A 22,497-nucleotide genomic window follows, 5' to 3' on the forward strand; every position below is an offset into this window, starting at 1 on the left:
TTGAATTACTGTGCACCAGGAGCCATGAGGTCATTTGTTATTGGTTGTGAGTGTTAACACAATCGCACCGCTTTCCTCCTGTCAAATCACAGCCCGCGGGACTCGTCTCTTATCACTTTCCTCTGGCGCTGCGACAGCTCGGCTCTTAAAGCAACAGCGCGCGTAAAGCTTCTCTCTCAGACTCACAAATTAAAGTCAAAGTCATGCAAAACGCCGTCGTTTCTTTCCAGGCAAAGAAAAACAACAACAGGAAGTGAAGAAGAAGAGAAAACAGGGCGGTTGAAGCCAAAGACGACGCCGTCTCCTGCTGAGTTTTTGTCATACGAACCAGATTTAAAGTATCCCGCGGTTGTTTGCTCACGAGCAGAAATGTCCATCTATGAATCACTCGCTGAAAGCCCGTAATACTGCGCTGGATCCAGCCAAAGCCCCCAAACATCCATCAAAGTGCTTGTTAAGTGTCTTTCTGACTTTTTCATTATACATTTAGAAGCTCTGAGCCTGGCTGCTGACCAAAAATGTCACGGCGGCCTTCTGAAAGATTTAAACGTGTATGCCACCGCCACTGCAGACTAATGCCAAGAAAATGTTTCCAAACACTTTTTGTACAATCGTGCAAACATCTAGAAACTTCACACAAAGTTTAGACAAAGTAACAAGTCTGTCAAACAAAGTTCTCGTGAGCCGGACGAACGCGACAGAAGCGATAAAGTCTCAGACTGAGAAAGACGACCTCGTTGTGTCTTCATGTACAAAGCAAGTACATGGAGTTAGGCCGGATACAAGAGATGCAAAGTGAAGCTAGCAGATCCAGGTGGGAACTAAACAGCATTCACACACAGTGTAAACCACACCTGTGCATCTGATAATGGGCAGCACAATGCAGCCGCTCCACTCCAGCCTCTTCTTAATCCATAAACAGGAGAAACAAAGGAGACAAAGATAAAACTCCAGTCCAGAGCAGACCTTACCTCCGTGGCCCGGGCTTTAATCTAAAAGCTCTTTGAAGAGCTCGCAAAGGAGAAATCTAGCTGCTGTTCTCTGATCTGGAGTCACTCTGGGGAGGCTCGCTGAGTCTTAAAGCAACACTCACACACACCCAGGCACACTGGAGGACACGTGGAAACTCCCTCCCGGCTTTGGAGGAGCAGCGAATCACAATCCTCCGAGGGTAACCCTGGGTAACGGAGCGCCGAGAGGAAAAACCAGAGAGGAAAAAGTGAAAGGTCCTCGACAGAAGAGCTCTCTCAGCAAGAGAGACGAGGATGTTTTATAACGCTCATCCAGCGCAGAAAGGCTCCACTGCTCCAACGTGTTGTTTTTCCTACATCCAGCTTTTCCGTTGGCAAGGAGCAGGATGCAGGGTCCGCTGCAGCCCGGGCGGTTTTCCATAGCAGTCTGAGGGGATTGGCCGAGACATGCTGGCGTGTAATGGCTGCAGAGCTGCAACTGCTGAGGGCGCAATGACTGGAGCTCTTGTCTGACCCTAAATACCACAATGACCCCAAGAGGAGGCCAAGGAGGCAGCCAGCCACCACCAAGAGAGATGTGTGCGTGTTTAGTGTAGAAGAAGATAAAACGAGCGGGATGGCGACGTGCCTGAGCCGGGGAGGAAGTCCTAATTTGAAGGGAGTTGATTTAAAATGCAACAAAAAAGAAAAACTTCCCGGGAATTCGACTTTCTCAAAGTGTTGTGACTAAGCCGTCTCCCAGCGGAGACGAATTTGAGACCGCCGTCGGGCTAAAAACACACGCATGCCTCCATTTCTCTATGGTTCGCATAACTGTGGTCGCAGTCAAACTGGACCCATTAACAAAGCCACACCAGAACACAGCACGCCATCAGAACTGGACCCTGTGTGCCAGACAGCGCTCTCGCTTTATTTCAGAGTAACCGAGCGGAGATTACTGGATGCTTGGAGCTGTATCGGCGCTTATAGCACATATAACGAGAACGTTCAGATGGATTCTCCTCCAGAGAATCATTGTGGCGATTCAAAGTCACGTCCGTGCACGCTGCACGAGCAGCTGTGAATAGGCGTCCATCAGCCGGCCGCACGCAGACATCAGCAGCGTTCAGCAGAGCTAAACAACATTGTTAACAGCACAATGGTGCTCGTGGCCCCGTCTGAGCTGCTCTCAAAGGCCTTTGTCCGGCTATAGATGGAGGCAGCTAAAAGGTTGGTCAACAACACACTTGGAGTGACTGGGAGACGTGAAAAGAGCGAGCAGCGAGAAAGAGAGGAGGCAGGCAGGGCCGCTGTGATGCATATTCACACAGAGCAGGTGCTCGGTCTAATTCCTCCCGGCCAAATGCTCCGACCCCTAATTACGATGAATTAAGGCTCCGATTAAATCCACACACGTGCTCAAATCTCTGCACGATTTCACATCTCCAAGAGCCGAACCAAAACCCAACTAGGTAGTTCATGAGGACTGTAGGTCATGTGTGCAGCAGCGCAGCTGTCGTGAAACACAATGACGTAACTGACAGGAATACAAGTCAGCAGAAGTTTGAGGACGAGCTCCGGAGGACCCCCGATGGCCTTTCAGGTACAATAATAAGACTGTGAGAGAATCTGCACCTCCTCACCCCGGATTTAAAATCAAAGTTTAAACAATTAACCCCCCCCTGGATAAAAAACAAACATATGATGCACTTAAAAGCCCGTCTATAATATCACATTTGGTCACAAATTATTAAAAAGAGCAGAATTTGCAGCAGAAATTAACGACTTAATGGATGAATTGAGCCTTATATAAAAAAAACTGACTTTAAATACCTTTAAAATCAATTTTTAAAATACAGATTTGTTGATTTGCTATTTATCATCGTGACATCAGTCATCTCATAAACGGCTGGAGCCGTTCTCGTGGCTGGAGGCCGTTTACGGTTTGATGCCATCGATTGTCCCGTTCACTGGGGACTGCAGTCTTCAGCAGTTTGTGAGGAAAACATCCACTGGGAGGAAATAAATAGAGCTTAATTGCTCGTTTTAGCAGCAATTAGCACACAGCCTCACATTGAAACATCAATTTGGAATATGAAGAGTCTGGATTTGCTTTCAAAATAAAGCCTAGTGGGACGGAGCGGGCGGTGCAGGGCGGGTGTTTATTGTGTGCGTCTGGGGGATGTGCACTCACACACATCCCCCCACATAGGTGGGGTAGACTGAGGGAATTTACTTAAGCTGGGATACTTTAAGCCAGGGTGAAAGGTCAGCTCTTTTGTGCAACATCATGTTTCACCCTGAAACCTGCTGCTTTTACAAATCTACGACTGAAACAAACAAATGTAAAAGTCTGAAAATATCATGAAGCGCATTCAAACTCATCTCTCGGCTTCTGTGTCATTCACTCAAAGGTTATCCCTCCCACTATTAATCATCTGTTCCTCATCCCTCTGTTCCAAACTGGGATGTGCGTTTTTCCCGCCAGCTTCCCTGCTGTCAGCTCCTCTGCACAGTGGCGCTCCTGTCAGATGAAGCGGGCCTCTGCACCGAGAGTTCGGCACCAACTTTAAATAAACCGGGATGTGTGCGTTCGGGCTCCCAGCTAACAACACTGCAGGGACTGCGCTCTGTGCTCACACTGACGGCGTTAAAATCGAATGTGAGAAATGTTGTTTAACCCTTTAAGACCTACCATAGAACCAAGTCCGCCAGAGCTTATATTATATTTTTACATGCTGTGGAGCCATTTTTGGGAGCATTTCAAGTTGCTATACATCAATACAACCATTACAGGCTAAATCTTAATAATATGTCTGCATTAAGTGCATAGCAATTACATAAATTGCAAAAAAGTGCAATAAACTACAAAAAAATTGAAAATCGTTTTTGTTTTTTTAACATATATTTCTAGTTAGAGAAATTTAAGAGGCTTATCCCTCAAAACTGTAAATACAAAAAAGTTGCACAAAATAGTTTCCCACCACAGGAAATTTATTTTGAGTGTCTTCATAGTTTTATTTTAGAAATACACCAATTTTTATACACTGCAGGAAAAACGAAAATAAATATTATAATGCAAATTTGCAAAAAAGCAGCATATGCATCAAAATAAACTATTTCCAGCAGTGCAATATGAGTCCTAAGCATCCCAGAAACCACACAGAAAGTCATAAAGTCAAACATAACTTTTAAAAACACCAGTATAGGCTCATGAGGCCCTGATGGTAAAAAACTACATTTCCGCGAAAATGACGTCACTTCCGGTTTCGGGCAGGTCATGGCGGACATGCGATAGTTCGCGCTGACGTCTATTCCAACGTAGGAAGTGTTACAAACAGCTGATCGGATCAGCAAAGCGTGTTTCTGGAATATTATGTTTTTGTCGCTGCAAGTGCTTTTTATGCAGTTTTTGCAAAGCTATATGTGGAAGGAAACTGTGACCGAGGACAAGCTGATGGCATAAGATGTAAGTACAACTGCTCCGGTTTCATATGCAAAAAAAAAATTATTGCACTAGCTTACGTGGTTGCAGAGCTACCGGGATTTAAAAATAGTTACGCAAAACGGAGCGTGCTGCTCTGACCGGTTTTAAAGGGTTAAACATCTTTGGGGCCTTTTCTTTAGAGGGGACACGGGCTGAGGACGTCCTCCAGGGTGTGTCAGCTTCCATCTGTTGCACAAGAGTGCGCGTGTTCACATAAATGTGCACTTTTTATGTGCATGCTTGGAATGGCAGAGGGAGGAATAGGTTACAGGCTCTCAATCAAGAAGTGTGTGTGTGATAACAAACAGCTGGAAGACTCCAGGTGCAAATCAGCTTTCCATCAGCTTCTCTGCTAATTAAGCAGCTTAATGGAAAAAGGAAGGTCATTCAGAGGGTTGAATCTGTAACGGAAAAAGACACGAGATGCACACACACAGCGTGCACTTGAACGTTTTCCAGAGCTGCAGTATCGGGCATTCAGGCTGATTTAGCTGGATTGATTTTCCAGTGCAATCAGCATGCTCTCACACACGTCTCAACATCTGTGCTGCAGCAGAACATCTCAGCCGAGCTGCTCGAGTCTCTTGTGATCGGCTCGCAGCAGAGCACCATTAGAGACCCTCTGTCTTGAGTCATGAGTGGCAGCAGTGCATGCAAAACATGTGGAACAAGGGCGAAATAGGAGACCCTGAAGCTCCTGGGAGGACGAGTAAACAGCCAGCCCTGCCCATGAAGAGGGGGCGGAGCACAACAGCTGACAGATATCTACACATCACATCGCAGCGTTCGGTGGTGACCTTCAGGAAGGGCAGAGGCATCATCAATAAAGACAAAGTTCACAGTGACTTTGTACGTCCGAGTGCAAATGTCTGCATAAAACACCGACATTAAACACACCAGCAAACTCTGTTATCTCCACTCGAATCGACTGCCGCTGTGCACGGCGAGATAATCCGTCACACGCTACGTTTCATAAGCTCTAGTGATTAATACGATCAGCCTGCGACCCACTCGCTCATTAGCACCACAGTGGTCACTGTAGTGTACTGTGAGGCACACTTCAGGATCCCCAAGGTGATCCATCAAAGATCATTGACCGCTGCAGGACCGACTCAGGTGCACAGCTGTTGGAGGTCACGCAGGAAACGATGAGGCGCCGCGGATCGGAGGGGAAGAGAGACGCGTGCACGTACAGTAATCGATGTTCTCGCACAGAAAGCAGAAATCGCCACGGCGCACATTCAGCATCAATCACCGAACCCAACAGGAAAGAAGAAGCTATTGAGGGAGCGGCGATCGATTCATCTGCGATCTGAGAAGGACAAAGTGAATTGTTTAAAAGGCCCCAGAGGTGAGCTGGCGAGATGAAAGCTGCGCTTTCAAATCAAAATGACACGCGGCTGGTGGCTACAGCTCTATCTGGGGTAGTAGGGCAAACAACCGCGGCTGGCCTTGTTCCAGCGGACACACAAGCCGCACGCACACACCTGCTTAGCTGGCACATCCTGCTGCAGGGGAGGGCCAAACCGTCTGCATCCAGATGCTCTGTGGGTGTGTGTCTGGGCCAGTGCGTGTGGCGCCGCGTCCCATCCATCACTGCCACAGGCATGCATTAATCCCCCTCTGCATTCTTGAGGGGCTCTGACGCCAGAGGGAGTTTACCCCTGTGGCCTCCCCCATCCTCGTTTTAGAGACGGCCCTCTCGGTCACTTTTGGATAAGGGAAATCTGTTGCTGTTGGACCGCTCGTGTCCGATTCAAGCTCGAAAAAGCAGAAAAAGAAATCGTAATTCAAACTTTGTGTCCCCGTGCCAAACTGGGCCATGTGTTCAGGGTGAACTGGCGCTCTAACTGGCAGCGTCTCGCTTTTAAGGGGCAATTAAAGGGCTAAAGTGTAGATGCAGTCAGGCCAGACGGGACATGAATCACTGATCGAGTTATCGAGCATTATTCTTTGTCACTCAGGTTAGGACGCCATCTGAGCAACAGCAGAAGAAACTGACCTTTTGATAAATAGGTGAAAAAAAACAAAACCAGACAACAACCGGGTCACAGTGAGCGCTGGCTCAGCACTCTCACCCATTCATACATCACCGTCACGTCTGCTGAAGCCTTAAACTGCGACACGCTGACAAGCCAAAGCCAAGATGCTCCATCACAGGTGGTTAGACGAGCCTGGGCCCGCCTGCTTGGTTTGCTCACTGCGGTGAAGGTTAACATAGGTAACAAAGGACCTGCCGCTCAGGAAACTGTTGGGAGTCATTACCTGAAGTAATTAATGTCCTTATTACAGACTCTCTTTGAACACAGTGGCAGGTATGAGAGACTGTTTGTTTACCTGGCGGAGATGCCAGCTCGTTTGACTCGCCACAAAAATGCTGACGTGACATAATTAAGTGCAAATCTAGCTTTCTTAACACGGCAGCGCTGATCTGTTTTCCCGGAAACAAGCGAACAAAACTCCAAACAAGCGGGATTATCCCTCTCCTCGTGAACGGGGGATTAACTTGTTTGAAACAAGTTTCGGGCCTGCGCTGCTTTTTGGCACCGACCTTTCTTTGCAGCAGCAGCATGCAAATCCAGACCGCATCACAAATGCACAACTGCAGGGACGCACGTCTTTCAGTTTAAAGTGATGATTCACTGGAGAGGTTTTGGTATTCGCGTCACGCTGCCGAGCCGGCGTGTTTTAAATACACATCCTCGCATCTACCCGAGCCGAGAGGAGTCGGCCGGCCGGCTGTAGATGGTTTGATAAAGCGGTGGAGATGTCGGCAGCGTGTCACGGACCTACATCAGAGGCCTGTAAACACAGGACCACAGGCTGGAGGGCTATATAAACCATCCATCAGGTGAAATCAGCTCTGTTTAGACATGACTCGCTGTATTTAGACCCTATACATGTGCACGTTCATGCACAATCACATTATTCACCATATAAACGTCCTTAACCAGTCTGCTGCCTCTAATAAGGACATATCCCACAGCACGGCTTTAGTAAACAGAGCTCACAGGCAAAGACGTGTAAATTACCGCATAAAGTAACCATCCTCTGACATCATGCTCCTCACAGCAACCGACTCTTTGCTGAAGAGGAGAGCGAACAATCTCTGCTGATCAAACACAGCTGATTATAAACAAGTTATGAATTAAAGCCAAGTTGGTCGAATGTTCGGGAAGGCAGACAAATGAGTCGTCCGGTTATTAACGACCTGAACACGGCGTTTTATTGGAGGCCAAAAACAGGCTAAAGAGAACTTACAGTAACTGTTACTGTCCACGGCACAGATAAGAGGAAACAAATGTGTCTGCTAAACATCCTGGAAGCACTGATGATGGGTGAGACAGCTGGTAGGAGCCAGGCACACACACACACATTTTTATTGAGGGGGTTACAGACTGCATGGCCCAAAATGCCAGCAATCCACTTCCTCCACAATCGGCGAATGCTGTTAGCTGCACGTTGCATATGGTGGATGGATTCTTGCATACGAGCCGGGACAAAGATGTTGCATGTTTACAGGAGATGCAACTGGGGGCAGGATGAATTTCATTCATATAGTATCTGCAAATGAAGGGATGCAATGTGAGCTTAATGCAAAGTCATGCAGTCAAAGTCAGATTTTTATTTGCTTACATTTAAAGACTTTTTGATTAACCCTTTAAGACCTACCATAGAACCAAGACAGCCAGCGCTTACTTTATATTTTTACATGCTGTGGAGCCATTTTTGGGAGCATTTCAAGTTGCTATACATCAATACAACTGTTATAGCCCAGATTTTAATAATATGTCTGCATTAAGTCCACAGTAACTACATAAATTGCAAAAAAGTGCAATAAACTACAAAAAAATTGAAAATCGTTTTTGTTTTTTACATATATTTCTACTTGGAGAAATTTAAGAGGCTTATCCCTCAAAACGTTAAATACAAAAAAGTTGCAAAAAATAGTTTCCCACCACAGGAAATTTATTTTGAGTGTCTTCATAGTTTTATTTTTGAGATACAGCAATTTTTATATACTGCAGGAAAAACGAAAAACAATCCTATGATGCAAATTTGCAAAGAAAACAGCATGTGCATAAAAATAAACTATTTTAAGCAGTGCAATATGAGTCCTAAGCATCCCAGCAACTATTCAGAAAAGCATAAAGTCAAACATGACTTATAAAAACACCAGTATAGGCTTTTAAGGTCTACAAGTAAAAAACTACATTTTCAGCGAAAATGACATCACTTCCGGTTTCAGGCAGGTAATGGCGGACATGGGAAAGTTCGCGTTGACGTCTGTTTCAGTGTGGGAAGTGTTACGAACAGCTGATCGGATCGGCAAAGCGTGTTTCTGGAATATTATGTTTTTGTTGCTGCAAGTGCTTTTTATGCAGTTTTTGCAAAGTTATATGTGGAAGGAAACTGTGACCGAGGACAAGCTGATGGCATAAGATGTAAGTACAACTCCTCCGGTTTCATATGCAAAAAAAATTATTGCGCTAGCTCACGTGGTTGCAGAGCTACCGGGATTTAAAAATAGTTACGCAAAACAGAGCGTGCTGCTCTGACCGGCTTTAAAGGGTTAAAAGGAAATCAAACAGCCAATAAACAGCAACACCTGGTGGAATAAAAGCAGAACATGAAGCTATGATGATTTTTGTGTGTGTCTGTCCTGCAGCCCAACACCTACGAACAGGTTTACCACCTGTGGTGAGCGTCTCCTCATCCCAGTGCTTGACACAGTTTCTGTCCAAAATTGTGTCAAGGGCTAGCCTGAACCACTGGAGCACAACACTGTGTGAAAAAGCTAACGCATGCGAGCAAACATGTGAATTTTCCGCCTCCTTTTCACTCTAAGCAGGAACAGATTCTGAACCCCAACATCAGGACGCGGGTTCTGCAAAGCTCGCTGAAACGGCGAGGGCCAGATTAGATCTCACTGCGGAGCTATCTCAAGAAATTAGCCTTTATCGACCTTTAATCCACAACAGGTGCTGGACAAAGCACTCGAGTGGCACCTGTGTTTAACTTGCAAAGGCAACGACAAAAGAGTGACCTGTGCAACCAGTCTCACGAGTCACGGCGATGCACGGGCACGTGAACCAATTCGATGGCTGTGAAAAAGTCAGAAGCAAAGCTAACTCCTTTGTCCTTCTCCGCAAAGCCTTTTCAGCGAGGAATGTGGTTCAGAAAACAAACCAAAGCGGGCACCGAACGCCACCTCAGCGAAGGGCACGGCTCGGCTCGGCTAAGCAGCGGCAGCTGTGCCGCATATGCGCCGCTTTTACCAACATGATTAAATTAAGGCTCCTGCCAAACTCGTTATTATCCCATCCATATAGGGAGGATCAAGAACGTCAATGAGGATCAGGCTCGTTATGCAGTCGTCATGCACAAAGAAACGCGCGCTTTCACACGACTACACAGTAAATCTACAGCGTGTTTCAGCTGGCGCCCATTCTTCTCCTGACTTTGAAAAATTACAGTCCGCCTCTTAATTTTTATTCAGCAAAACAAATTCCTCAACTAATCGAATCACCGCTCGCAGGCAGATGTGAAAGCCCGGCGATGTCCCACGGGACGGGCCGGAGAAATTGACAGGCAGATGCTTCGACCGGCAGAGGTCACGAAAGGTCAAGCTGCTCCATTATGGGAGGACAAGGGTGGCATTTATTCACAGGCTTTCCCTCCTAAGCTGGCGTGGGCTCAGAGGGAATGGAGATGGATACTTAACCCTTGAGGCAAATGGCCAAGTACCAACAATGCAGCGTTTCTCTCCTTGCTGGTGGAGATAAAGAAGCCACCACGAGAAAGGTATTAAAAAGAAAAGAGCGAGACATGAAAAGAAAAACTTGCTCAGATCTTGTGCTGCCATCTACGCATGATAACAACAACAAAAGCAGCTTTTCTGACAGGACTGATGCACTGCAGCCGCTTTAAGCAGCAGTAATGACCACAAAGGCACACAGCAGAGGCACTTCAAACACTCCGGCCTGATCCGACTTGTCTGTAGTCCCGGTGAAGCTGTTTCGCTTCACGCTACATCAAAGCGACTCTGCTGCGTGGCTGCATGAGACGGCGATACATCAGTTCTTCTGTGTTTTTTATTCCATGTACAGTTAGCGGTTAGCTGAACGCTTACTGCGCCTCAAGACATTAAACGTGACGTATGGATGCTGGGAAAAGATCGGAAAAAATGAGCGCAGCCTTCCAGCTTGTTAAAATACTTGTTGGCTTAGAAAAGCCCGCGGCGCTGTATGATAGGATAATTAGCAAAAGCAGCAGGCACGTCTGGGATTAAACATGAACACTTAAGACAACCCCCACACATCATCACTGCCCGCGAACTAATGGCCTGTTTTACTATTCAGTTTTACTTAAGGGCCAATTGAGTGTGGAAGACAATGAAAAACAATATGTTTCCGATTACTGGAATCAAATTTGATCGAGTACAAATGCATATATGAATCACACAGACGGGGAGGGAAAAAGGGATGCACGAGGCTAATAACACAATATGACTAAGTGCAGCTTTCGCAGCTCCTTGAACTGCAGCAATCATCTTAACTGTCAGGAAAACCCACTTCCTGGCATTTCTCAGTGTTGTTATTATTAGCTTAAGCCCGGGCATGCCAGTGTGCACCCATGTGCTGTAATAGATCGTTATTAGTAGAAAAAATGTTTCCAGTGAAGCCGATTTCTCCAGGCGAGCAGACCGCAGGGCTGGAGACAAAACCGCTCGCTCACAAAATGACTACAGAGGAGCAGGGCGAGCGCCTAAAGAGACAAAATTACTGTAATAACTGATGTGTTCTTGAAGTTATTCTGCCAACAAAAACCTGAGCTAGCGAAGCCTCCGAGTAGCTGTTTGCAACGACAGACGAGATGAAGCGCAGTAACCTGGAGACCAAACAGTATCTGCTGCGTGTCGCCGGGCCGAGTGACACAACATCAGCCGCGTATTAGTCACCAGTCAGGGTGTGCTCCTTGGATCGCTAACCTCATGAGACTGTGAATAAATGATTTCACCCTGCAAAGTGGAAATGATTTATAATGAATGACTTCACCTCTGTACGCATTCACTTTACACCGGATCCTGTCACATGTGAGGGGAATAGCAATGAGGATATAAAAGGCTGTTTGGCGGATGTAAAAAAAAGGACTTTTTATGTTCTTTTGATATGCTGGAAGCAGGATTCCCACCATGAAAGCAGGTGAGATAGAGATCAAAACTCACAGCCGCTGAAAACCAACAGGCGCTTCGTATGCAGCTACTCCGTCAACATGGATGTTGGAGGCTTTGAGAGAGCTATGCAGAGTAACAGACTTCTCATTATTCAGCTGAGAAGAATTTGGGCAGAAGGGCTGCTGCATAGCATGGGAACCACACTGGCCTCGCATATTTCAGCAGTCATACTCTCAAAGACACACGCACATAAAGAGGATGTGTATTGTATATCGTCTGTAGCTGTGAGTCACTCGTTCCCCTAAACTGCAGCACACACACAGTCAGATCCAGTCAGATCCATCCAGGAAGGCCAACAACGGTCCCGCTGAGTGCGACAACCCACCTGGGATGTTTGAGTGGTTGTCAGAGATAACCCATACAAGCTCCTGCTCTGCCCATACGGTGTGTCTTTAACCCGACTCAAAAGGCCTCAACAGAGGCAGAGTAATAACCGCTTCGAGTTTGCTTTCCCTCCGCGGCGTTGAAAACTGTGCAAATGAAACACCAAGAAACTCAAGACCTTAAAGCTTATTTACCTTTTTTGAAACAAGACAAGTGGAAAGATTGATGCAAATGTCACAACACAAGCTGGAGCTAAGAGACAGATGGGTCAATGAGCTCTATGTTTTAAAGACAGGAAGTTGGTTAAGCATGAAGCCGAGAACCTGCCTTAAAGCCCTCCTTCGGCTAATGAAGGTCCAGCTACACATCCATCCAATTTCAGCCACTTATCCAGCATCAGGCTAGACTGTGATCGTCTAGCTCTTCTGTCACGCTAGCCAAGCGGCATAAACCCTCCCCATGCATGAATGTCCCACAGTGGAAGGGTTTGCATACCCACGTAATCCAAGAGCTCGATTGTCAGGCCAATTTGCCCCTGGTAGGGTCTCCGAAGGCAAACGCTTCATGGGCGAGGAGCCAAACTAAGAGCAAATCAAAAAGACCCCGTATGAACAGCGGTCCCCAACCCCCGGGTCGTTTGGTGCCGGGCCGCAAGAGTTGAGGCTCGGGTGTGAAATGTATGGTTTTCAGGGTTTTTATCACTTTTATTGTTAACTGGTTTCTCTGGGTCTTTTCCTGTGTGTTATGAATAAATCTTCTTTTTTGGTTTTATTTTGTTGTATTTATCCGCAACACCTTAAAGGCTGGTCCATGAAAATATTGTTGGGCATAAACCGATTCGTGGGGACTGTATATGAACATTGAGTCAAGAAACATGGCTGCTCTGCTGGATTTCCAGAAGTTTGTACACAAGGACTTTTTCCCCTTCAATATCCTCCAGTGAGTTCATTATAAATCATAAAAGAGCCACAAGATTGGCTCACAGCAGAGGTCAAAGGTTTGCTTTAATGTTTCTGTGTGTGAAAGTGGAATCAGTGCACTTAACCCTTTAAAACCGGTCAGAGCAGCACGCTCTGTTTTGCGTAACTACTTTTAAATCCCGGTAGCTCTGCAACCACGTAAGCTAGCGCAATAATTTTTTTTGCATATGAAACCGGAGGAGTTGTACTTACATCTTATGCCATCAGCTTGTCCTCGGTCACAGTTTCCTTCCACATATAGCTTTGCAAAAACTGCATAAAAAGCACTTGCAGCAACAAAAACATAATATTCTAGAAACACACTTTGCCGATCCGATCAGCTGTTCATAACACTTCCTACGTTGGAATAGACGTCAGAGCGAACTATCGCATGTCCGCCATGACCTGCCCGAAACCGGAAGTGACATCATTTTTGCGGAAATGTAGTTTTTTTTTTACCATCAGGGCCTCATGAGCCTATACTGGTGTTTTTAAATGTTATCTTTGACTTTATGACTTTCTGTGTGGTTTCTGGGATGCTTAGGACTCATATTGCACTGCTGGAAATAGTTTATTTTGATGCATATGCTGCTTTTTTGCAAATTTGCATTATAATATTTATTTTCGTTTTTCCTTCAGTGTATAAAAATTGGTGTATTTCAAAAATAAAACTATGAAGACACTCAAAATAAATTTCCTATGGTGGGAAACTATTTTGTGCAACTTTTTTGTATTTACAGTTTTGAGGGATAAGCCTCTTAAATTTCTCTAACTAGAAATATATGTTAAAAAACAAAAACGATTTTCAATTTTTTTGTAGTTTATTGCACTTTTTTGCAATTTATGTAATTACTATGCACTTAATGCAGACATATTATTAAAATCTGGGCTGTAATGGTTGTATTGATGTATAGCAACTTGAAATGCTCCCAAAAATGGCTCCACAGCATGTAAAAATATAATATAAGCTCTGGCAGACTTGGTTCTATGGTAGGTCTTAAAGGGTTAAACTAGGTAAAAAACTAAATAAAAATATTCCCAAACAATGTTTAACCCGTTATTTTTTTTATAAGAGTTTTTTGGGTCAACTTTATCTGATGCTGTCTGACGTCTTTTCTAATTTAAAGTGTACTGCATGAAGTCCATAAACCCGGCGCTTCACTTTCGTTGCTCCAGCACCTTAAATAACATCAGGATTGAGCAGCAGGCAGGTTCGGAGCTCCAGTGACACCTTAATGTCAAATACCTGTAATAGCCTCAGGTACCCCCTTCACACCTCCTTCCATCAGACTCCGTCGCCGCATCACATTTTAAAGGAAGATTTATGGATTTGGTGATATGAGTGAAGCTGCAGGAATGAGGGTGTATAGTGTCGCCTGCTCCGACTTCTTTAAGGGAGGGAAGTGTATTAAATCTGCACAGCTGTCCCATATTACAACACACTGGACTGCAAACCGCACCCTGTAATCTGAATGACTAACCACGGAAGAACCGGCCAATGCCGACCTTGACTTTATCTAAATGTTGTGTCTTTTGTGCATGTCAACTTGCCAAGGATGCACTTGTGAGATAAGAACTATGCTTGGTAGCACAAACATCCATGAGAAAATATCCTGTGTTGTTGGACGTAAAGATACGCGAACAGCGGCCCTGCTCCTCTGCTCCAGTGTTTCTCCTCTAACAGTCTGTACGGTCTGTACTTTCTGGGTAGATAAAGCCACTCGGTGTTTGGCACCTGCAGCCATCAGGTGTGAAAAACCATCCCGGCGGTTTCTTGTGGAGCCAGAGTGTCACAGAGAGCCAGCCGGGCAGTGGGTACGTTTGTCACTCGCAGCCAGGGAAGCCCAGCCCTGCATTAAACGGCTCTTGCGTAACAGTCGAGCTCAGATCGTGTCCTGGCACAAGCCGAACACAGAAAAGTGGAGCTGGAAGTTTCTGGGAGGGAAACCCAAGTGTCTAAACTACAGTTTGAGGTAGAGAAGGGGTGCCATAGAAAATAAGCACACACACCGCTCGGCTTAGGTTGAGGATGTGACGCCTGTCTTACACCATTTAGCCACAATTTCACATTAACCTGATAAAATGTTCTGTTTCGTTGCTCTTATTGTGGCACAATGAAGCCCTTCACTTCTACATCCCTTTCCTTCGACGAGGCCCGTGATCCGAACAAGCCTGGATGATGATATCAGCTCAGGAAACAGGTTATTTAAATACTTTTACCTCTTTGGAAAAACAGGATTTTAGAGGAATCTTTAATTGAGCGTGTTCCATGAGTGGACGTCAGGATTGCTGGTTACCTGAAGCAATCAGGACCCCGTCTGTGTTTACACTGGCCGCACGCCAAGGTGACAAAGGCTGGAGACTAAGAAGTAAAGAATAGAGCTTATCTCAGAGATCAAACCGCCGACTGTTTAAGCAGGGAGTGGGCTGGACGGGCAGAGGGGTGCTAATGAGCCTGAAAATGTTCCTCAACATAGCATGAATGCAACGGCTGCCAAAGACCCTCGAAACACTTTGCATGTTTCACAAAGCCCAGGAAACGGTGCAGATAAGGACATGTTCTGTTCTGCACAGTTCACCGGAGCGAGCGAACGAAGCGAAGCAACATCAATATCCTGCAAGACTGCAGTTGTGCAATCGCGATGATTGATATTTGACTGCTGAAGGTAAGGCTGGGATGAATGGACTACTGGATACAGTTGCATCCATGTGTGCAAGATGATGGATTTATGAGCATCTTAACTTTATTCCTGACGTTTGTATCGCCCAGATTCATCATTTGTCATCTTCTGAAAGGATCCAAGTGCAGCTGGGTACCTGTTAGACGAGTATGATGAGAAATGTGTTGTCTTAATTAACTATAAAAAACTAATTAATAATAAAAGAAATATTTAAAAAGAGGTGAGGGCTTTTTAGTTTTCTTTACAACAAAAATAAAAATAGTTTACATCTCCCGCTGTTGAGCAGCTGGGACGCTGTTGTAAATGAATTTGCTCCATCCATCATGGAGGACAATGCAAGACGCACCGCGTCAGCTGAACATCCCGGCGCCGGGCACTCGTTGAGCCTGTAGCACCAGCTGTGTTTGCCTTTCCAATAGGGCACCGATAGTAAGTGGGACCTTATGGCTCCTGGACTGAGGTAGGACAGATCAATCACAATTTCTATTGGGATAAGCAGGCTTGTAGCCAGTGTGTGTGTGTGTGGACAGAGTGGGTTATTTCCACACAAACTGGGCCTTTGATTGCTTGACAGATGAGCCAGCACGCGTCATCTTGAACACAAACATCGTGTAAACACAGACTTCTCTCGTGTACACAGTAGAGACGCGATGCAGCTCGACTGCTTCACGTCTGAATTTACAATCCAGACCTCAAACAGCGTTTACACAGAGAGCTACGCTTTGAGCGAAGACGATCACACGCCGTCCGACTGAGGTCTCTGTAGCCGCCGTACTGTCATTCATTTCATCGTTCACACATTTAGACAATACAAACTACTGCTTTTATAATTCAAGGCCTTTAAATCACTTGGTCCGCTTTCAAAATGCTGAAACGGCACCATTACCAGACTGAAATATTGCACGCCATCTAACAAGCTACAGGAATTACATACGCTGCTACTCAACTGCCGCCACGGGAGCTTTTTCCTGGTGTTCACCAATCGCTGCGTGATATATAAGGCCATCAATAAAAGCGTAGTAACAGCCTAACAGTTATTTCTTTGGGGTTAATGAAAGTCTGAATCACACGTGAAGAGCTACGCCCAATTGTTTACACGCCTGCCTGCATTTGAAACCTCACTGCCTGCCTTTAGCAGGTGACCCAGACAGCATGAAGCTGCGTTTAGCCCCATGCATTAAATGAATCTCCTCAAAGAGAGGAGCCGGTGTGAGGAGGAGCATGAATGGGCCGGCTCAGCTGGATGAGTGCGCCGCTCCGCTGGGCTGAAGGTTCAGTATGTGCAGCAAAGCAGGAAATGCTGCGTTCGAGCAGATACACAAAGCTGACTGAACAAATCTCACAAAGTGGATGCACGCACGCTTGTGCGTGTGCGACCACCAGCCCGGCATCCACTGCAAAACAAGTTCAATTCAGAATCTCTGAATTATGCAGCACTCAAAGTACTCGGCGGCTCGGCGCCAACAGGGTTCGGTTATTACTGTTGTGCAAGCGTCCGCTGAAAGCCAAGAAGGATAACCTCGGTGCTGTGTCCGCGATAGCTCTTCGACCTGTAGCTGCGTGAATCCAAGAAGGGGTCAAAGCCCGCCGCGTGTCTTTTGGTCAGCCTCTCGGTGAGCGCCGTATGAAATGAGAAGTCTTGGCCAAGATGCTGTCAACAGCAGCTTTTAGATCACCTGCTTTTTATAGCAACCACTCCAGACACTGCTGGCAACGGCTACCAGCAAACACTCTGAAAGCCAAATATAAATTCAACCACAGCAGCAAGAAATAGAAGCACGCAGGCCACCATTATGCTCGCCGACTGCACCTCAAAATGCATTTCACTGAAATCAAGAAACGTGCCGAGAAGCTGAAAAGAAATCAAGTTTTTGCTCATTTAAATGTGATCCTTTCAAATCCTTTTGTCTCCTTCGTGTGGAGTCCCTGTGGTTTCCCTCTGCAGGGCCTCTCTACCTACAGACAGTGAACGGCCTTCATCGCCGTGTGACAGTGAGCACAGATGTTACCCGTGCACCTTATATGGAGAAAAATGTGCAGAGGAGAAGACATGAAACATCGGCGTTTCTCGGCCAGTGCGCGAGCACGTTGAGAATTAATGATGACAGGCGCAGTCAGGGGAAAACACTTCCAAGTTTTTGTTCCCGACCAAGACTGCTTTTCACACGGAGCATCAAAAAGAAGCGAAGACGAGAGCAGTCGACAGTCAGGCGGCTGTTCTCAACGTTACTCAACAAAGTGCATCAGCTGTTGATGCACTGACTGCAGTTCCAGTGGTAATTATGTCACAGAGTCATGCTGTTTCTGAGCCACCCAAAGAGAAGCCAGCGTGGCCTCACCCTTTTATCACTCGTAAACAACTTTGACGGCCCTGCCAGATGAAACTCGCCCCTCGTGCCGCAGAAGGACAGAACGAACCAGCTAAGCTATCACATGTTTTCCACTAAATTAAGAGCCGCACTCGGTCAGCTTTGCTCTGGTTCAAGACCCCGTTCCAATCCAGGGAAAACAGAAAAGTAAAAACAATATGTTCCTTGTGGCGGAGGACTTCTGTGCCGCAAAAATGTGAACCGCAGAGGCCAAAATATGCACACGGTCGGCGCTATTCTTACTGATCTCACTCAAAAAGAACAGGGAACACACATGAGATCAACGCAGTTATGTAAGTAAATAACTATTTCTGGATAGTCCATTAAAGAGGCAGGGGGGCTGATAGGCCTGATGCAATATAAACCGAGCACGCAGCGTGTTCCCCCTGCAGAAAAATAAACACAAGGCATTTGCTGAAGTTTGTCCTCCTGTGCATGTTGGGCTCAGCATAATTCCTGGATAGAAATGACCGGAGTAAATGATTTACATTTACAGTGCAAGCGCATATCCAATCTGTCTCGCTGCAAAACACTGGACAGACTCCAGCCAAAGCCATCAGACAGATAAATGAGGCGGCTCCTCGGTTAAACATTAGCCACTGTTTCATTCTCATCTGTGGCATTTAAAGGTAGGAGGACAGTCAGACTGACACCTTCCTGGGGGTGTTTCCATGACCATCCCAAAAGGCATGCCAGCCCTTCCTCCTTTAATCCAAAGCTCTGTTTGCTGTGGGCTGACCCTTCGCTCCGGGGGTCCCGGGGCCCTTTTGTTGCCTCTGTATGTGGCTAGAGCCCTTCCACCCCAGCACAAACCCAAACAATGCAAGTGGCAGGTAATTCACATCCTGTGTGACCCACATCTCCCTGCCTATAAATGAGAAAGCCTGTGACACTGCTGCAGCTACATGTCTGCACTCGGATTTATTGTAAATGAAACAGTCACGCAGAAACCTTTAGTGGGACTTTTAGATCGTGTCCAAGCACAGTTTGTGTTTATGGTGCTTCTATTTATTTATCACCAATAAAACTTAACGATTACTGCTTTCCAGGTAAGAAAGTCCAACAACATCCACAGTGGAGGCTTTAATATGTGACAGATCCACAGACGGAAGAAAGGGGAGATCAACATGAATAATTACACGACGGCAGAAACCTTCAGAATAAAACAGATTTCTCTGTAAATCATTCAAATTTTAAATCTGGATAACCGGACGTGCTGCAGTCGGATTACACCGCTGCCTCCGTCACTGGTCCACTTACCGGACAATTCTTTGTTAAATTGTTAAACTTTTTCGCGCAGAGTGGGAGACGCGTTTAAGCTGAACCGTCATTAAAAACAGCGTGACTGGGAATAAGTTCGTCTACAACTTACCGGCTAATGCTTCCACCCGTGAAACACATTCCCCGCAGCACTCCTGCGTCCTCCTCTCTGAAAACTCTTAATATACCAGCGCTGCATTAAAAAGTCTGCGTTTCTTGGAGCTAATTCCACGATCGCTCCGTGTCCACGCCAAACGATCCCGGGTCGGAGCGCCAAGAGACTGCGGACTCCTCGCAGACAATGTGGGGTTAAACTCCTCCTTCCCACGGACATCGAGAGGGGGGATGGCCGAGAGCCTTGAATAGACTACAACATGGAGCACCGTGGAAGGAAATCTAACCGTGTGACGAACCAAGGTGTTTCAAACTGTGGTTCGTGGACTTTTTAGGGGTCGCGAAGAAAGACTTTAGGGTCCTCAAAAAAAAGTGTTCATTTCCATTTATTCAAAAGGACAGATTTTACACTTTATTCATGAGCACAGCTCAGCCTGTGACCACAGTTAGCTTCCTGTAGCCAGACTGAAAAGAGAAAAAGACGCCGAACTTTATTTAACCTGGCTGTTCTCTGATTGTTAAATAAAAAACTTCTTGGGTGTCCTGGGTTAGAGCCTAAGCTTGATTTGAAGTGACTGCTACACAGATAAAAAATCAATCAATCAAAAGACTTTAAAAAAGAAGCAGCGGGCGAGGAAACGTCGTCAGCACCAAGATTTCAGGAGACGTCTTAATTTGAAATATGTCCTTGAATTATAGGGAGGCACCAACATTAAAATGAGTTTGGGGATGTCGTGGATATAATCTGTGAAAATGATCATATTTTATACTGTGTGTTTATAAGCATCTTCTTCCTTAACCCTTTAAGACCTACCATAGAACCAAGTCCGCCAGAGCTTATATTATATTTTTACATGCTGTGGAGCCATTTTTGGGAGCATTTCAAGTTGATATACATCAATACAACCATTACAGCCTAAGTTTTAATAATATGTCTGCATTAAGTGCATAGTAATTACATAAATTGCTAAAAAGTGGAATAAACTACAAAAAAATTGAAAATCGTTTTTGTTTTTTTAACATATATTTCTAGTTAGAGAAATTTAAGAGGCTTATCCCTCAAAACTGTAAATACAAAAAAGTTGCACAAAATAGTTTCCCACCACATTAAATTTATTTTGAGTGTCTTCATAGTTTTATTTTTTAAATACACCAATTTTTATAAACTGCAGGAAAAACGAAAATAAATATTATAATGCAAATTTGCAAAAAAGCAGCATATGCATCAAAATAAACTATTTCCAGCAGTGCAATATGAGTCCTAAGCATCCCAGAAACCACACAGAAAGTCATAAAGTCAAACATAACTTTTAAAAACACCAGTATAGGCTCATGAGGCCCTGATGGTAAAAAACTACATTTCCTTAAAATGACGTCACTTCCGGTTTCGGGCAGGTCATGGCGGACATGCGAAAGTTCGCGCTGATGGACGTAGGAAGTGTTACGAACAGCTGATCGGATCAGCAAAGCATGTTTCTGGAATATTATGTTTTTGTTGCTGCAAGTGCTTTTTATGCAGTTTTTGCAAAACTATATGTGGAAGGAAACTGTGACCGAGGACAAGCTGATGGCATAAGATGTAAGTACAACTCCTCCGGTTTCATATGCAAAAAAAATTATTGCGCTAGCTTATGTGGTTGCAGAGCTACCGGGATTTAAAAGTAGTATTTAATTACACATAGAAAGCTGAGAATAACGTTGATGTAAGGGGGCCGAGGGCTCGTCGGGGCTTCAGGTGAAGAAATTGATACTGCAGTTAAACGTATACAATTATAGATTTAATGTAAATAGCCATTAAATGTGTAGACTATATTTTAAAGTTAACTTATGGGCTGTTAGTTAGTTATTATATAAGATGAGGTATGGGAGGCAATCGGTGTGAGAATCATCCTGATATGAATCGCACTGATTGGGTCACTGACACCAAACGATTTGTTTCCATCTGCATTTATGACCACAGTCAGAACAGGCAGGACATTTCACTCTTTCCTCTGAACTCTTCAATCATTCTGCAAAGGTTCAATCCAGCATTAACGAAACTTTCTTGAGTTTAAAGCCTTTTCTCCACAACAGTCCTTCACCTGAAGCATGTCCTGCCTTGGAAAAGGTGAACAGGGCATGTTTTACATAACAGTGACAACCCTGACTGTCACGTGGGCTGATGAACTGATAAGCAGTGTGATAGGGAACAGGTTGGTTTTCCTCAGGAACTCAGAAAGTATGCGGTAGCTGCCACTGTCGCTCTATCTCTTGGACTAAATTTAAGTCCTTTGTTCCATTTTCTTTCTACCCTTCTTTGTCGAGATGTCTCAGATTACTGATAACACGACCGTCACGGCCTTACTTCCTTAAAACTCCCTCGCAACTGGCACAAAGCTTGAGTTTCATGACGTGGCTCTTTGGCCGGGTGTGCCAGCCCAGCCTGCCCAGTCCAGTCTGCATATCAGCTGTGGCCACAGAGCCTGTCGTAGAGGCAGATACAATATTTCTACTCCTTTCATCACAGTCGGATCAGCATCTGTCATCACAACAAGCAGCCTTTCATCCCCCTTGGTTGGATATACACAGCCTTGGGGATTTTAGCTCCAGTTAACCAAGCATGTTGTTGTGAAATCAACATATCTTAATATGCATCTGCAGGAGTATCAAAGGATTTCAGAGACAAATTAGCTTGTTAGGGAATGTGAATCATTACAAATGGAACTTGTTGCGTTTGAACTGATTCACATCTTTTTATTTTAGTGCAATAATCAACTGGGCAACCAGTGACACGCCACCGATCCCAGCACACAATGTTTCCAGGGCAGAATCCTGGATACATTCGGACGCTCCCTGTGTCATCTGGCAGCGTTCGGGAGCTCTGGTCACTCCACATCTCATTAAACGTAATTGGCTCTGACGGTCATCCTGCCGCCCATCATCCCCTCTGTGTTTGTCAGCCTGGCACAAGACGACGGTCCTGACTTTGCCTCTCCTGCGAACACACCGAGCAGTGAGGACAGGGCCGGTGAAATGAAATATTGGTATTGTCAGTTTATTGCTTTAAAACACAACGGGGAGCAGAAAGCATTGAGCTCAGCCAGAAACGTCTCATTTTTACGCTGACGCAATAAAAC

The 22,497-nt window shown here is 45.4% G+C and overlaps 2 protein-coding genes across 3 annotated transcripts in view; both read right to left on the reverse strand.

The window, feature by feature from the left end:
• tiam2a (TIAM Rac1 associated GEF 2a) overlaps window positions 1-22,497 on the reverse strand; it is a 94,174-nt gene that overhangs the window by 48,230 nt on the left and 23,447 nt on the right. The window contains exon 1 of one of the 2 annotated variants that reach the window (XM_085144185.1): window positions 19,380-19,509. The exons of the other annotated variant lie outside the window; for it this stretch is intronic. The gene's annotated coding sequence lies outside the window, so the exon portion shown is untranslated. Of the gene's footprint in view, window positions 1-19,379; window positions 19,510-22,497 lie in introns of those variants that run through there. 2 annotated transcript variants of the gene reach the window in all.
• scaf8 (SR-related CTD-associated factor 8) overlaps window positions 15,913-22,497 on the reverse strand; it is a 52,654-nt gene continuing 46,069 nt past the window's right edge. Inside the window, exon 21 of the mRNA XM_085144190.1 lies at window positions 15,913-22,355. The gene's annotated coding sequence lies outside the window, so the exon portion shown is untranslated. The remainder of the gene's footprint in view (window positions 22,356-22,497) is intronic.

This window comes from Neolamprologus multifasciatus, chromosome 19 (genome assembly GCF_963576455.1).
Source record: "Neolamprologus multifasciatus chromosome 19, fNeoMul1.2, whole genome shotgun sequence".
Lineage (NCBI taxonomy): Eukaryota > Metazoa > Chordata > Actinopteri > Cichliformes > Cichlidae > Neolamprologus > Neolamprologus multifasciatus.